This window comes from Schistocerca cancellata, chromosome 11 (genome assembly GCF_023864275.1).
Source record: "Schistocerca cancellata isolate TAMUIC-IGC-003103 chromosome 11, iqSchCanc2.1, whole genome shotgun sequence".
NCBI lineage: Eukaryota > Metazoa > Arthropoda > Insecta > Orthoptera > Acrididae > Schistocerca > Schistocerca cancellata.
Window position 1 is genome coordinate 103900425 of NC_064636.1, and position 17275 is coordinate 103917699.

The following is a 17275-nucleotide window of genomic DNA, read 5'->3' on the forward strand; positions in this document are numbered from 1 at the left end:
CGTCCGGAATTGCTACAGAGTGACTCCACGAACACTTTTCCGCTGGCCACCAAACTCCCCAGACATGAACATGATTGAGCATATCTGGATGCCTTGCAATGTCTGTTCAGAAGAGATCTTCACCCCCTCATGCTGTTATGGATGTATGGATAGCTACACAGGATTCATGGTGTCAGTTCCCTCCTGCACTACTTCCGTCATTAGTCGAGTCCGTGCCACGTCGTGTTGCGGCACTTCTGTGTGCTCGTCGGGGCCCTACACGATATTAGGCAGGTGCACCAGCTTCTTTCACTCTTCAGTGTATAAATGTATGCTTTGTTCGTATCTACTTGCATTTACTGGAACTGTACTCTTGAAATAAGTTATTAAGATGTCTGATACTGAAAGGAGAAAAACACAAATGATCTCAATATGCCTTTATTGAACAATATAACATTGCAAAATGAAATATATAGAAAAAGCAAAAAACATATTTTTTAAACCAATGAACTAATACATAATTAGTTACATGTACCAAATCAATACTGTCTGCATTTGAGGATGACACCAAAGTTATAGAAAAACTATTGTCCTCGCTTTCTGGAGAGATGAAGTCCCTGAAATAACATGATACTGGAGATGGTTGGTTTTGGTTACTTCCAACAGTAGATGGCACAGACTGGTAAGATACAGGCATTTTTTGAAACCCCGAGTGATCGGTTGTTACAAGTTTTTGTTTTGTTTTAGGGCACAAAAACAACTAGGGCGATACGTGCCCATGTCAAAACTGTATAACACGATGACAAGGAGTTCAAAATGACTAAATGTGAATGCCAATTAACAGCTAAAAACAGGGGTGTGGAGAAAGGTCTATAAAATACGTCAGAGCGAAACGGAGGTCTTGAACGAGAGAGTAAATGTCCTTCACCGTATCGCTACAACGGATAAAAAGTAAAATGTGGTCGACAGCTCACGCACCGTTTGCTAAAATGGCTGGTAACTCAGACAGCAAACACAAATGAAGACGTAAGTGGTTAAAACAAAGGGCATGCTTTCAGGAAATGGCAGACCATCAAAGGTTCAGTGCAATGAGGCACAAAGCACCACTTAACAAATGGCCACGGCTTAAAAGACAGTTCCCGATACACAACCTAGCTCAAATGATCTCCTGGGCTGAGAGAAGACTGTCCAAGCCGCTGGGAAAGGATTAATTCCCTGGAGCTCATTCCCGTGAAGGGAGGATCGATGGGGATGCCAAAGTGACACCACTTGCTGACAGACGGCAACACAAAGATCATCAGAGGAAATATAAGTACTCGCGGGCTGAAGTACGAGGACTGCAGCCTTGGCAGCAGTGTCAGACTGACACGACCAGGAATCCACATAAACATCACAGTGGCTCCATCGAGAGCGAGCAAGTAACAGCTTTCCTGGACCTGTTGCACTAAGGAATGGATGGTGTACAGCACACAGAGGCTTTGAAGGGCACGGAGAGAGGCAGAGCAGATGACGCAATTGAAAATCCTGTGTCACCGGATGAACTGGTCAGCCTGATACAGGGCAAAGAGCTCTGCTGTGAAAAATAAGCAGTGTTCCGGAAGCCGATACTGAGAAACGTCAGTGCCAATGATGAAGGCCCACCCGAGACGAAAGTCAGTCCGTTAGCCATCAGCGTACAGTAGGGTACTATCGCGAAGTTCCGTGGGAAGGTCGTGAAACTTATGACAGCAGAGCGAGGTCGGAATAGTGTCCTTAGGAGGCAAATGAAAGCCGAGGTGAATACGGACCACCACACAAAGCTAAGGTGGTGAAGTGTTCACACACATTGGGAAAGTGGCAGGTAGCGTGAAGTTGTGCAGCCGGAGCAAGAGCCAAAAGCAAACTTCAGGAGGTAACAGAGAAGACAGGTGCGCCCCATACTGGTGATTGAAGGAGTCGTCAAAGAAGAAGGTATAGGATAGGTGGCCACGCGTGGCAGACAAAGGGCTCGCATATCTGCTGAGGAGAAAGTCACGGCAGTAGTTTGGCAACTTCTGCATACAAACTCTTAGCTGTGCTTGTTAAAAGGCGCCAGTGGCCAAGTGGATGCCACGATGATGGATAGTATTGAGAGGGTGTAAGAGGGACAGACATGTAGATGCATAAACAAAACGCCCATAGTCTAGTTTTGAATGGACAAAGGACCAGTATAAATGGAGGACAGTGGTTTGATCTGTGGTTCCCAGGAAGTACCACTGAGGACACATAGGAAACTGAGGAACCGCCTACAGCGGGCCACCAGGTAAGATACGTGGGAGGACCTTGAAAGTTTCCTATCGAGTATGAGCCCCAGGAATTTCGTAATTTCAATTAATGGAAGAGCAACAGGCCAAGATGTAAAGACAGTGGAAGACACCAATTGTGCCAACAGAAATACATACAAACGGTTTTGTCAGTGGAAAAGTGAAAGCCACTAACAATGCTACACAAGTAAAGACAATCGAGACATCACTGAAGATGCTGCTCAAGGAGACAGATGCATGGGGAACTGCAACAGATGGCAAAATTGTCAACAAAAAGGGAGCCGAAGATGCCCCGCAGCAGACAGGCCATTATAGAGTTAATGGCTATAGCAGAGAAGACGACAATCAGGATGGAATCCTGAGGCACACCGTTTTCCTAGGTAAAGGTGTCCGACAATGCAGAACACGCACATACCTCGAAAACTCGGTCTTTAAAAAATTCCTGAAGGAAACGGGGCATGCAGCCACGGAAGTGCCACGTGTAGAGAGTACAGATGATACGAGACCTCCAGCAGGTGTTGTAGGCCTTCTCCAAATCGAAAAACCCTGGCAGTCTGGGATTCCCACAGAAAACCATTCGTGAGACGGGTGGACAAAGTGACGAGATGGTCAACTGCAGAACGGCATGCTCGAAATCGACACTGTGCAGTGGTTAGTAAACTACGAGACTCGAGCCACCGTACCAGCTGGGCTCGAATCGTACGTTCCATCACCTTAGAAATGGGGCAGTAGCTAGAAGGAAGGTGTTCGTCTTTACTGGGCTTAGGTATGTGTATGACAATGGCTTCACGCCAGCGTCTGGGAAATGTGCCCTCTGCTCAGGTAAAGTGTTTGCCCGCAAGAAAAAGGTGCTACAACATCTGAATGTGAACATCATCTGGCCCTGGGGCGGGGGACTGGGATCAAGTGGGAGCATTATCTAGCTCCCTCATACTAAAGGTGGCGTTGTAGTACTCACTATCCTGAGAAGAGAAGGGTATCGCTTGAGCCTCCTCCACTCGTTTCCTACGGAGGAAGGCAGGGTGATAGTGGGGACGGCTCAAAATCTCTGCAAAATGGTGGCCCAATGTGCTGAAGATAACAATAGGGTCCACTATGACACAGTCAGATACTGTCAATTTGGAAATTTGGGAACAGACCTCGGTCCCTGAGAGACATCGGAGGTCGGCCCACGTGACGAAAGAGGGAGTGTGACAGTTAAAAGAACTAGTAAATGAAATACAGCTAGCTTTTTTTGCTATCCCTAAGAATGCAACGACATAGTGCAAACAACCATTTATAATGTATGCCGTTTGTCATCGTAGGATGACGGTTAAAAATGCGGAGAGCATTTTTCTGCAAGTGAACGGCAGTACAACACGCCTCAATCCACCGAGGGACCGGGACACGGCGACGTAAAGAAGAAGTGCAAGGAATGGAACATTCTGCAGCAGTAACGATAACATTTGTAAGATATTCTACCCGGTCATCGCAATTGTTGTTTGTCGAAGGTTGCCGGGGAGGGGTAAAGCCTCCAGTTGGACTTAGCAAGCTGTCATTTGCGTGTGTACATAGGCGGAGAAGGAGTCAGAAATCGGATGGCACACGAGAAATGGTCACTCGAGTACGTGTTAGACACAACAGACCACTCGAGATGATGAGTGCAGAAGGAGATGTCCAAATGGGAACAAGTGTGTGGAGGCTGAAAGGTACACGGGTGCTCCTGCGTTAAGGCAGAAGAGGTTAAGATAATTAAGGAGGTCACCCAAGAGGGCACCTCACTGAGAGGTTCTGGGTGAGCCCCAAAGGGGATGTTGCGCATTAAAGTCATTGAGCAGCAGGAAGGGGTCAGGGAGTTGCCCAATAAGCTGGAGGAAATCTGCGCTGGTGCCATTAAAAGATGGAGGGATGTAAGTGGTGCAAAGGGAAAAGGCCAATTGAGGAAGGAAAATGCTGACTGCAACAGCTTGGAGCCGGGTAGTCAGGGTGATGGGTTGACTGTGAATATCATCCCAGATGAGCAGCACGACTCCCCTACATCTACATCTACATTTATACTCTGCAAGCACCCAATGGTGTGTGGCGGAGGGCACTTTACGTGCCATTGTCATTACCTCCCTTTTCTGTTCCAGTCGCGTATGGTTCGTGGGAAGAACGACTGTCTGAAAGCCTCCGTGCGCGCTCGAATCTCTCTAATTTTACATTCGTGATCTCCTCGGGAGGTATAAGTAGGGAGAAGCAATATATTCGATACCTCATCCAGAAACGCACCCTCTCGAAACCTGGCGAGCAAGCTACACCGCGATGCAGAGCGCCTCTCTTGCAGAGTCTGCCACTCGAGTTTGCTAAACATCTCCATAACGCTATCACGGTTACCAAATAACCCTGTGACGAAACGCGCCGCTCTTCTTTGGATCTCCTCTATCTCTTCTGTCAACCCGATCTGGTACGGATCCCACACTGATGACCAATACTCAAGTACAGGTCGAACGAGTGTTTTGTAAGCCACCTCCTTTGTTGATGGACTACATTTTCTAAGGACTCTCCCAATGAATCTCAACCTGGTACCCACCTTACCAACAATTAATTTTATATGATCATTCCACTTCAAATCGTTCCGCACGCATACTCCCAGATATTTTACAGAAGTAACTGCTACCAGTGTTTGTTCCGCTATCATGTAATCATACAATAAAGGATCCTTCTTTCTATGTATTCGCAATACATTACATTTGTCTATGTTAAGGGTCAGTTGCCACGCACTGCACCAAGTGCCTATCCACTGCAGATCTTCCTGCATTTCGCTACAATTTTCTAATGCTGCAACTTCTCTGTATACTACAGCATCACCCGCGAAAAGCCGCACGGAACTTCCGACACTATCTACTAGGTCATTTATATATATATCGTGAAAAGTAATGGTCCCATAACACTCCCCTGTGGCACGCCAGAGGTTACTTTAATGTCTGTAGAGGTCTCTCCATTGATAACAACATGCTGTGTTCTGTTTGCTAAAAATTCTTCAATCCAGCCACACAGCTGGTCTGATATTCCGTAGGCTCTTACTTTGTTTATCAAGCGACAGTGTGGAACTGTATCGAACGCCTTTCGGAAGTCAAGGAAAATAGCAGCTACCTGGGAGCCTGTATCTAATATTTTGTGGGTCTCACGAACAAATAAAGCGAGTTGGGTCTTACACGATCGCTGTTTCTGGAATCCGTGTTGATTCCTACAGAGTAGATTCTGGGTTTCCAAAAACGACATGATACTCGAGCAAAAAACATGTTCCAAAATTCTACAACAGATCGACGTCAGAGATATAGGTCTATAGTTTTGCGCATCTGCTCGACGACCCTTCTTGAAGACTGGGACTACCTGTGCTCTTTTCCAATCATTTGGAACCTTCCGCTCCTCTAGAGACTTGAGGGACATGGCTGTTAGAAGGGGGGCAAGTTCTTTCACGTACTCTGTGTAGAATCGAATTGGTATCCCATCCAGTGGACTTTCCTACGAGATGGAATGCCATCCTCAGGGGGAAGGTCGAAGCGGACTGGGACGAAATGCGACAGCTCAAAGTGGTCGTGAGGACGCAATTTTGTTCCCTGGAGGCAGAGCATAAGCAGACACTACAATTCTGAGAGCAGCAGTAAGTCCAGTTTGTTGGATCTAAGGCCAGGGACATTCCATTGGAGGAGAGTCACAACGAGGAAAAAATCTAGGGGTTTCACATCAGCAGATCCTGAGTGGCAGCCTTTGAAGACGCGCTGCTACGAGGCACAGAGGCAGCAGGATCCTGCTGCACGAGGTCTACAGAGGCGTCGGCATTCTGTTTCTGTCGGTCTGCCGAGTCCATGGCGGAAAAAGGTTGACGGTGTGCACTGGTGACACGGAGATCGGCTGGGCGACGATATCACGTGCCGATACCGCCGAAGAGGATTTCCGAGTCGCAGAATGAGAAGACCGTTTCCCTTTGTTTGACTCCTTGGAGCCTTTCCGGTTGGCAGAGGAATGCAAAGGGAACTTCACAGCAAACATAAACATAGCCAAAGCCTTGCACACAAACAAAAATTACACGAAGTGAAATGTAGTGTGAGGAGGGCTATGCGAGAGGTGTTCAATGAATTCCAAAGTAAAGTTCTATGTACTGACTTGGCAGAAAATCCTAAGAAATTCTGGTCTTATGTCAAAGCGGTAGGTGGATCAAAACAAACTGTCCAGACACTCTGTGACCAAAATGGTACTGAAACAGAGGATGACAGACTAAAGGCCGAAATACTAAATGTCTTTTTCCAAAGTTGTTTCACAGAGGACGATTGCACTGTAGTTCCTTCTCTAGATTGTCGCACAGATGACAAAATGGTAGATCGAAATAGACGACAGAGGGATAGAGAAACAATTAAAATCGCTCAAAAGAGGAAAGGCCTCTGGACCTGATGGGATACCAGTTCGATTTTACACAGAGTATGCGAAGGAACTTGCCCCCCTTTTTGCAGCGGTGTACCGTAGGTCTCTAGAAGAGCGTAGCGTTCCAAACGATTGGAAAAGGGCACAGGTCATCCCCGTTATCAAGAAGGGACGTCGAACAGATGTGCAGAACTATAGACCTATATCTCTAACGTCGATCAGTTGTAGAATTTTGAAACACGTATTATGTTCGAGTATAATGACTTTTCTGGAGACTAGAAATCTACTCTGTAGGAATCAGCACGGGTTTCGAAAAAGACGATCGTGTGTAACCCAGCTCGCGCTATTCGTCCACGAGACTCAGAGGGCCACAGACACGGGTTCCCAGGTAGATGCCGTGTTTGTTAACTTCCGCAAGGCATTTGATACAGTTCCCCACAGTCGTTAATGCACAAAGTAAGAGCATATGGACTGTCAGACCAATTGTGTGATTGGATTGAAGAGTTCCTAGATAACAGGACGCAGCATGTCATTCTCAATGGAGAGAAGTCTTCCGAAGTAAGAGTGATTTCAGGTGTGCCACAGGGGAGTGCCATGGGACCGTTGCTGTTCACAATATACATAAATGACCTTGTGGATGACATCGGAAGTTCAGTGAGGCTTTTTGCAGATGATGCTGTGGTGTATTGAGAGGTTGTAACAATGGAAAATTGTACTGAAATGCAGGAGGATCTGCAGCGAATTGACGCATCGTGCAGGGAATGGCAATTGAATCTCAATGTAGACAAGTGTAATGTGCTGCGAATACAGAGAAAGATAGATCCCTTATCATTTAGCTACAAAATAGCAGGTCAGCAACTGGAAGCAGTTAATTCCATAAATTATCTGGGAGTACGCATTAGGAGTGATTTAAAATGGAATGATCGTATAAAGTTGATCGTCGGTAAAGCAGATGCCAGACTGAGATTCACTGGAAGAAACCTAAGGAAATGCAATCCGAAAACAAAGGAAGTAGGTTACAGTACGCTCGTTCACCCACTGCTTGAATACTGCTCAGCGGTGTGGGATCCGTACTAGATAGGGTCGATAGAAGAGATAGAGAAGATCCGACGGAGAGCAGCGCGCTTCGTTACAGGATCATTTAGTAATTGCGAAAGCGTTACGGAGATGATAGATAAACTCCAGTGGAAGACTCTGCAGGAGAGACGCTCAGTAGCTCGGTACGGGCTTTTGTCGAAGTTTCGAGAACATACCTTCACCGAAGAGTCCAGCAGTATATTGCTCCCTCCTACGTATATCTCGCGAAGAGATCGTGAGGATAAAATCAGAGAGAGATTAGAGTCCACACAGAAGCATACAGACAATCCTTCTTTCCACGAACAATACGAGACTGGAATAGAAGGGAGAACCGGTAGAGGTACTCAGGGTACCCTCCGCCACAAACCGTCAGGTGGCTTGTGGAGTATGGATGTAGATGTAGAATGTGCAGGGAGGAGACCCTCCCGAGAGGGATAATTGCTGATAAAATTTTATTAAACAGTTTTTCCATTCGTAATGTACGGCCGTAGCCGGCTCGGGCGTACTGTGGTGGAAGGTGTTGGCCGGAAGACCGTGGTCAGCATATTCGTGCCACGTGCTCCTCGGTCCCACGGGTCGGTCGCGCTGACGAGGGTACGCTACTAGCGTAGCGCGTCGGCAGAATCGACCCTCCGATCAGAGACTAGCCTTGCGATCACGTGGGGACGCGGCCAGGACTGGCGAGGGCAGCTCGGAAACAGCTCCGCACTCTCGCAGCTTCGGACCTTGGCCCCGAGTAGTCGCTCCTCTAGCCTCTGCCTCTCTCCTCAAACCTCCTGATGGACAGACGGCAACCCCTCTTGGGGCTGCTCGGCCCTACATAGGCACCTGTGTACCATCATTACATGAATAAACGGGGTCCGTTCCAACTTCATTACTTTTCATTTTCACAACGCCCACCACTCCTGACCTCTATCCTGACGAACAGGAAGACTCAGACGTTTGTTGGCTGGACGGACATAGGAAGTCTTCACAGGAGTATTCCTTCTGTCCTTTCTGGCCTGCCAGGTGCGAAGCAGGTGACTTCGCCCCGTGAGGCAAAAGTTTGGTGGTTTCTTGCACAGCTGCAGGAGGAGATGGGGACTGTGCCACGACGCTGGGCAATTTCACAAGTGCGGTGCTAAATTTGAGGTCGCATGTTTGCATGACTGTGTCCTTTGTGGCATGATATTTACCAAGAACAGTACTGCAGGTGCCAGATAGTAGAATGCAGGGTTTCTGGCTAGCCAACAACTTGCGAGCGACCAGGTAATGCACTTTTTCCTTCACCCCCATCTCTTGGACAACCTGCTCAGGAGGTGGTGTAGCAGCCCTTTTCCTGTTTTCGCTTTTTCGTCTAATACGTGAAAGTATGATTTTTTTTTTTACTGTCATTGAAGGGTTTTACTTTTATTTAATATTGTGCCGGCTAAGTATCAGTTTGAATACTTTTAAAACCCAATGTTAAACATGGGTCACTACACATATAGTTTTCCCAACTCTGAGAGAAAAAATCTTTAGTAGCTTTACTACCAATGTTTACAGACGATGATACTCTAACCTTTTGTTCAATTGTTTTAGTTACGAATCGCTACTTTGTTCTTGGCATAACCACGTAACCTTAACGTTTATTAATCTAAGTTAAATTAATGTTCAAGACTTAAATTATGTTTCAAATTAACAACGTCAGTTTATTGACAAGAATTATTAATAAATAGGTTCACTCATACGATCTCATTCAAAGAAGTTCTTTAATTAGATGTCTAAGTAGGATTCCCACTATCATCAGAGATGTTAGATAATATCCTGTCACTTTCAGTACATAAGTTATTTCTATTTAATATCTGCAAGCTGTCATTAACTGTGATCACTAGTCGCGTGAAATTAAAGTTTCCCACTATCACAATTCAAAGTCCGAATCCGGTTAAGATTCTCAATTCAGTAAGGCGTTTAAATATTCACACAAATTGACATTAAAGCCAAAGAGACTACTATTCACCTTCCCATTTATCTAATCTGATAAATGTCCAAATTAAAGTCTCGAATTGACTATCCTCAAAAACAATCTCGTCACGATCTATTGTCGATCCCCGTTTAATAAAATCCCAATTGTTGTTCTCTAAAGCTGTACGTCCTAAATAACTTCCGAACTAGAACAGACTAGAGACTGGAGTATCGTAATTACAACATATGGCTATTTATACTTTAATAAACTTTGGTGTCCCAGACCTACGTTCTATGACTATAATATTGATTTTCTTACGTATTGGAATAACTAATATTTTAATATTTTCTACTGTTTTTCCCATTTGCCATGTTTCTAAAATTTATAATTGAATTTTGCTTTTCTTTTCTTTTGCTTTCTATACTAGATTTTTCCCTCTATTTTGTTTTCTATTTATTGTTTGTAATTACTACTTGTAGAGGGACTTGGGTCATTTTGTGAATTGATATTTTAAGGACATGGGAGCTAATTTGGGAGCTATTTTTGTTTTTTCTTCACCGAGAGGCGCTGTAGGTGTTACAGTGGGATGGTTGCCATTGCAGAGGAGGAGGCCTCGTGAGGTTACACATTTGGCCGTGTGTCGACAGGACTCTCGGGTGTGATTGTAACAATGACAATGGTAGCAGCGTATCGGGTTCTGAATGTACGGTGGTACTGTGATAACTTCATAGCTTGCTCTGATCTTTGATGGAAGAATCACTCTATCGAAAGTGAGAAAAGGAGTGCGTGTGGGCACTAAGAATGCATTTACTTTTTTCATCGCCCGATGGACTGCAATGACACCCTGGTCAGAGAGGTACATTTGCATTTCTGCCTCAGTCAGACCATCAAGTAGCCTAGGTAGTGAAGGGAGACGAAAATTTAATAGTCATGGGTGACTGGAATTCGACAGTAGGAAAAGGGAGAGAAGGAAACATAGTAGGTGAATATGGATTGGGGCTAAGAAATGAAAGAGGAAGCCGTCTGGTAGAATTTTGCACAGAGCACAACTTAATCATAGTTAACACTTGGTTCAAGAATCATAAAAGAAGGCTGTATGCATGGAAGAGTCCTGGAGATACTAAAAGGTATCAGATAGATTATATAATGGTAAGACAGAGATTCAGGAACCAGGTTTTAAATTGAAAGACATTTCCAGGGCAGATGTGGAATCTTACCACAAGCTATTGGTTATGAACTGTAGATTAAAACTGAAGAAACTGCAAAAAGGTGGGAATTTAAGGAGATGGGACCTGGATAAACTGAAAGAACCAGAGGTTGTACAGAGTTTCAGGGAGAGCATAAGGGAACAATTGACAGAAATGGGGGAAAGAAATACAGTAGAAGACGAATGGGTAGCTCTGAGGGATGAAGTAGTGAAGGCAGCAGAGGATCAAGTAGGTAAAAAGACGAGGGCTAGTAGAAATCCTTGGGTAACAGAAGAAATATTGAATTTAATTGATGAAAGGAGAAAATATAAAAATGCAGTAAATGAAACAGGCAAAAAGGAATACAAACGTCTCAAAAATGAGATCAACAGGAAGTGCAAAATGGCTAAGCAGGCATGGCTAGAGGACAAATGTAAGGATGTAGAGGCTTATCTCACTAGGGGTAAGATAGATACAGCCTACAGGAAAATTAAAGAGACTTTTGGAGAAAAGACAGCCACTTGTATGAATATCAAGAGCTGAGATGGAAATCCAGTTCTAAGCAAAGAGGGGAAAGCAGAAAGGTGGTAGGAGTATATAGAGGGTCTATACAAGGGCGATGAACTTGAGGACAATCTTGATACTGCGTGAAGAGTTTGACAGAGCACTGAAAGACCTGAGTCGAAACAAGGCCCCCGGAGTAGACAACATTCCATTAGAACTACTCACGGCCTTGGGAGAGCCAGTCCTGACAAAACTCTACCATCTGGTGAGCAAGATGTATGAGACAGGCGAAATACCCTCAGACTTCAAGAAGAATATAATAATTCCAATCCCAAAGAAAGCAGGTGTTGACAGATGTGAAAATTACTGAACTATCAGTTTAATAAGCCACAGCTGCAAAATACTAACGTGAATTATTTACAGACGAATGGAAAAACTGGTAGACGTCGACCTCGGGGAAGATCAGTTTGGATTCCGTAGAAATGTTGGAACACGTGAGGCAATACTGACCCTACGACTTATCAGAAGAAAGATTAAGGAAAGGCAAACCTACGTTTCTAGCATTTGTAGACTTAGAGAAAGCTTTTGACAATGTTGAGTGGAATACTCTCTTTCAAATTCTAAAGGTGGCAGGGGTAAAATAGCCGCAGCGAAAGGCTATTTACAATTTGTACAGAAACCAGATGGCAGTTATAAGAGTCGAGGGACATGAAAGGGAAGCAGCGGTTGGGAAGGGAGTAAGACAGGGTTGTAGCCTCTCCCCGATGTTGTTCAACCTGTATATTGAGCAAGCAGTAAAGGAAACAAAAGAAAAATTTGGCGTAGGTTTTAAAATCCAGGGAGAAGAAATAAAAACTTTGAGGTTCACCGATGACATTGTAATTCTGTCACAGACAGCAAAGGACTTGGAAGAGCAGTTGAACGGAATGGACAGTGTCTTGAAAGGAAGATATAAGATGAACATCAACAAAAGTAAAACGAGGATAATGGAATGTGGTCGCATTAAGTCGGGTGATGCTGAGGGAATTAGATTAGGAAATGAGACACTTAAAGTAGTAAAGGAGTTTTGCTATTTGGGGATCAAAATAACTGATGATGGTTGAAGTAGAGAGGATATAAAATGTAGACTGGCAATGGCAAGGAAAGTGTTTCTGAAGAAGAGGAATTTGTTAACATCGAGTATAGATTTAAGTGTTAGGAAGTCGTTTCTGAAAGTATTTGTATGGAGTGTAGCCATGTGTGGAAGTGAAACATGGACAATAAGTAGTTTGGACAAGAAGAGAATAGAAGCTTTCGAAATGTGGTGCTACAGAAGAATGTTGAAGATTAGGTGGATAGATCACATAACTAATGAGGAGGTATTGAATAGGATTGGGGAGAAGAGACGTTTGTGGCCCAACTTGACTAGAAGAAGGGATCGGTTGGTAGGACACGCCCTGAGGCATCAAGGGATCACAAATTTAGCATTGGAGGGCAGCGTGAAGGGTAAAAATCGTAGAGGGAGACCAAGAGATGAATACACTAAGCAGATTCGGAAGGATGTAGGTTGCAGTAGGTACTGGGAGATGAAGGAGCTTGCACAGGATAGATTAGCATGGAGAGCTGCATCAAACCAGTGTCAGGACTGAAGACCACAACGACAACAGTGTAAATAATACCATGGGAAGAATTCAGTGTTCGATGGGCCTCGACAAGAACAGGATAGCTGTGGAGGAGTGAAGGGGCAAGCAGTTGCGATTGAGAATCAGTAGTAGTCTCAAAAACCAAAGTGCCATTTCGTAAACGAGAGCGGGATTTCACAGGGCCAGTAATTGCATCAATACCTTTCTGAATAATACACAATTTACCGTAGCAAAGGATTGACCATCTTAAGTACGTGAAACCACTAGGAACAGTGGTGCAACTGGGAGGGTCTTTGAATCGTTAGCCTCATTCCGTTTACATTTAATAAACATAGACTGAGAAGAAGATGTTTAGCTCATTGCAAGAAAATCCCCCACGATTTCCAGTGTCTGCGATGGCACGCTCCCTAAAAGTGGGGGCCCCATGCAGGAGGGGGTTCACTCGCCTTAGGTGATTGTTCACAACTCAGGTCACACCTCCCGAACACCTCACAGAGGGACCAATTGGCAATTTGGAAAGGTATCAGCTCAGGCTATCAACCCTCCCTGCGCCTGGGGATACGTGAGAACCTTCCTGTTGACCCAGCCTGGGCTGGCCTTCAGAAGAGCACAAGGAGGAAGAAGAAAAAGAGCAACCTCAAACACTGAAGCAGAGGAAGGATAGAAGGGGAACAAAAAAAGAAAGAAGGAACAACAGACAGTGGGAAGACTGCTCTGATATCGGTGACTGAATATGCGGAACACATTTCCAATAACATCCCAGACGTGTTCACCGAGGGAGGGGAAAAAGAAAAGCGAGAGGACAGAAATGCAGCTCGGAAGGTAAAAGATGCTACAAAGGCTATGTGGCCCCACAGTAGCCCAGCACGAACCGACCGAAGAGCGGTGAGCCCCCTGGGGGCTCTATTATCGGTTGTAGGCTGCTGAGATTGTTGAGGTATGGGGAGTTGGGTGGAAGGTTGAGGAATTTGGCCACGGATGTTTAATTGTTCACAGTAAAAAGGAGGTTGATTGAGGGTGTTGAGAAGTAGTTGGGAATTGAGTCTGCAGAAAATGCATTTGAGGATGACTGAAGAATTGGTGATTAGGAAAGTGGATGAGGCTGCATTCCTTTCTGTTTTTCTTTGATGTATCCTATGATGTTCAAAACTCCCTTCTGAATTTGCAGGAATTCGTCATCAGAAAAGCTTTGCGTATGAGGCAAAAGACTTTCTAAGAAAGCCATTTTACTACAAGATTTCTCTCATCCTATTGTTTTTCAAATTCTCAGCTCAATCCCATCAGATTTATGACGAGGTTGGTACACTTGATTTTTCAGTCACTGGAGCCGAAACACGCAAAATATCTGTGAAAGCTTGCAGTTGCAGTCCCGTGCCTCCTTTCCCTTCATTTTGTCGTTCCTTTCTCTGCTCCATACTATCAACAGTCTCCCGTTCATCATAGATTTTAGTTCAGAACTGCAGTTGCTCAAAATGGACATTTTTTTTCCAATTTTAACGTTTACGAGCCACTTGTCTTGTTGACCTCAATTTTTCTTCTTGTACACTGAAAACAAATCTCGAAGTTCAGTCCAACTCCTTACTACTTCTTCACCTGAAACAAAACAATAATTAAGGCTGTCTGTTCACTGTTGGTTAAATTTCAAAGTTTTGTATACAATTTTTCTTTTCTAGGTATCTTCCAAGTGGTTGTACTTTTACTGATCTACACTACAATTCTGGAACTGGAGTTTAAACAACAAATAAAATAGTACACGACATATGTAGAGCAATCTGGTCCATAATGACAGAGGATTGCCTTCCAGCACCACCGCCAAAGACGTGGAACTGTTAGCTTCTGGATCTGAAACTACAGCTAATTTCCCACGTTGCAGTTGATGGGAAATATACCTGTCTTACCTGCCTGTTTAACACAGAGTCAATGTATTTTAACTAATAAGAATTTAATTCTTTAATTTTAATGGCAATAGCATATTCCAAATAAATATTTATGTATGTCAATGTAGGAAGTTATGGTAAGGACTGCAAATCATCAATATCTAAGTCATCCAGTTTGTAGCAGTGAATAGAACATACAGAGCAAGAATTACTGGAAGAAAAATCTCTGCCAGGGACAGGAGGTCCAAATATAATTCACTTCTTTCTTGGGAAAGAACCATTTGGATTACATTGGTATTTGTTGACACCCTCTGGAGGATCAAATCTGACAGTGGAGAAAAGAATACTTAATTATTGGCTGTGCAGAGCAAGAAGCTATGTCAAGTGCGCCTTTGGAATCTTCACTTTTGAAAGAGACAGATATAGTGATGTAGATACAATGCATATCACAAACAGGTTTGTAAAAGTTACCACAAGACTGAACAGTAAGAGAAGGACCAACTGTAAACTATCTGAGAAATGTGTTTTGTAAATATTTTGTTTCTGATGTCAGAAGTGTGCCATGGCAAATATGTAAACTTAAATTAATAAAGTAAAATAAGCTTTAAAAAGCGTTTTTGTACAGTAGTTCTTTCTTTCAAGAATATAAATGCAAACCTATGAACAAATGATAGTACTAGTCAAAATTTACTTACCAGATATGTTTTTGTCCTCAGCAACAAGAGTACCAAATTCTGGGAGCAGCTGTACACAAAATTTATGCTGGGCACCTATTGTAGCATTTTTATCTCTCTAGATGTCAAGAAAATTGCCTGACAGCACAGATTGAGCTTCCGCAAGGGTAATCAAAACTTCTACATGATATTTTTGTTATTTAAACAACTAAAATAAATAACACACAATGAAAATGCAACTAAACACTCTCAAAGGCAACTGACTGCTGATCATACAGTTTAAAACCGTCAAATGTGAAAATGTATATTTGGCAATGTACACCACTACGTTATCGGTCACCGTGATTGCGGTGTTACTAGATGGTTCCTATACGGCACAGTTGCGGCATTTTGCTTTCACTGTGCAATGTGAAAGGGGCTAGACTCTTTTTCTCACCACGAAAAGACTGCTACCGTTCAGTACCCATATGGTCAAAACAATAAAGTGTGAAAAGAGCCTTCCTGTACTCTTCCCCCTACAACTTTTAACCACCACACTTCCCTCTATTACCAAATTAACAATTTTTTCATGTCTCTAGGTTTGTCCTTTCAACTGACCAATTTTTTAAAAGTTGTGCAATAAATTTCTTTTTACCCCAATTCATTTCGGTACCCACTCATTAGCTACTCAATCCATCTATCCAGTCTTCTTCATTCTTCTGTTATAGGCACATTTCAAAAGCTTTTATTCTCTTCTTGTTTAGACTGCTTATTGTCCACATCTCATTTCCAGCCAAGGCTGCACTCTGGGACAAATACCTTCAGAAAATACTTCTTAACATTTAAATCTAAGTTAGATGTTGAGAGGGAGGGAGAGACAGAGAGAGAGAGAGAGAGAGAGAGAGAGAGAGAGAGAGAGAGAGAGGGGGGGGTTCCATGATGTGAGTAGGATTTTGGGTACGGTATGCCTCATTGAAAGCCTCTATGAGGGAGAGGATTTGTCTGATGAGACAGAAGAAGAAACAGGAGTCAATTTAGAAGAGATAGGGGATCCAGTATTAGAATCAGAATTTAAAAGAGCTTTGGAGGACTTAAGATCAAATAAGGCAGGGATACATAACATTCCATCAGACTTTCTAAAATTATTGGGATAGTGGCAACAAAACGACTATTCATGTTGGTGTGTAGAATGTAAGAGTATGGCTGAATTTCAGAAAAATATTATCTACACAATCCTGAAGACTACAAGAGCTTACAAGTGTGCAAATTATTGCACAATCGGCTTAACAGCTCATGCGTCCCAAGTTGTTGACAAGAAAAATACACAGAAGAATGGAAAAGAAAATTGAGGATGTCTTAGATGACGAGCAGTTTGACTTTAGGAAAGGTAAAGGCACGAGAGAGGCAATTTTGACGTAGCGGTTAATAATGGAAGCAAAACTAAAGAAAAATTGACATGTCCATAGGATTTGTTGACTTGGAAAAGGCATTCGACAATGTAAAATGGCACAAGATGTTCGAAATTCTGAGAGAAGTTGGGTAAGCTATAGGGAGAGAAAGGTCATATACAATATGTACAACAGCCAAGAAGGAATAATAAGAATGTATTACCAAGAAAAAAGTGCTCATATTAAAAAGGGTGTAAGACAAGGATGTACCCTTTCGCCCCTACTGTTCAATCTGTACATTGAGGAAGCAATGATGGAAATAAAAGAAAGATTCAGGAGTGGAATTAAAATTCAAGGTGAAAGGATATCAATGATACGCTTCGCTGATGACATTGCTAT

The 17275-nt window shown here is 43.5% G+C and overlaps 1 pseudogene; it reads right to left on the reverse strand.

Annotated features, from left to right (window-relative positions):
- Positions 1-365: 365 nt before the first annotated feature.
- On the reverse strand, positions 366-15976 carry LOC126108284 (uncharacterized; annotated as a pseudogene).
- Positions 15977-17275: the final 1299 nt, after the last annotated feature.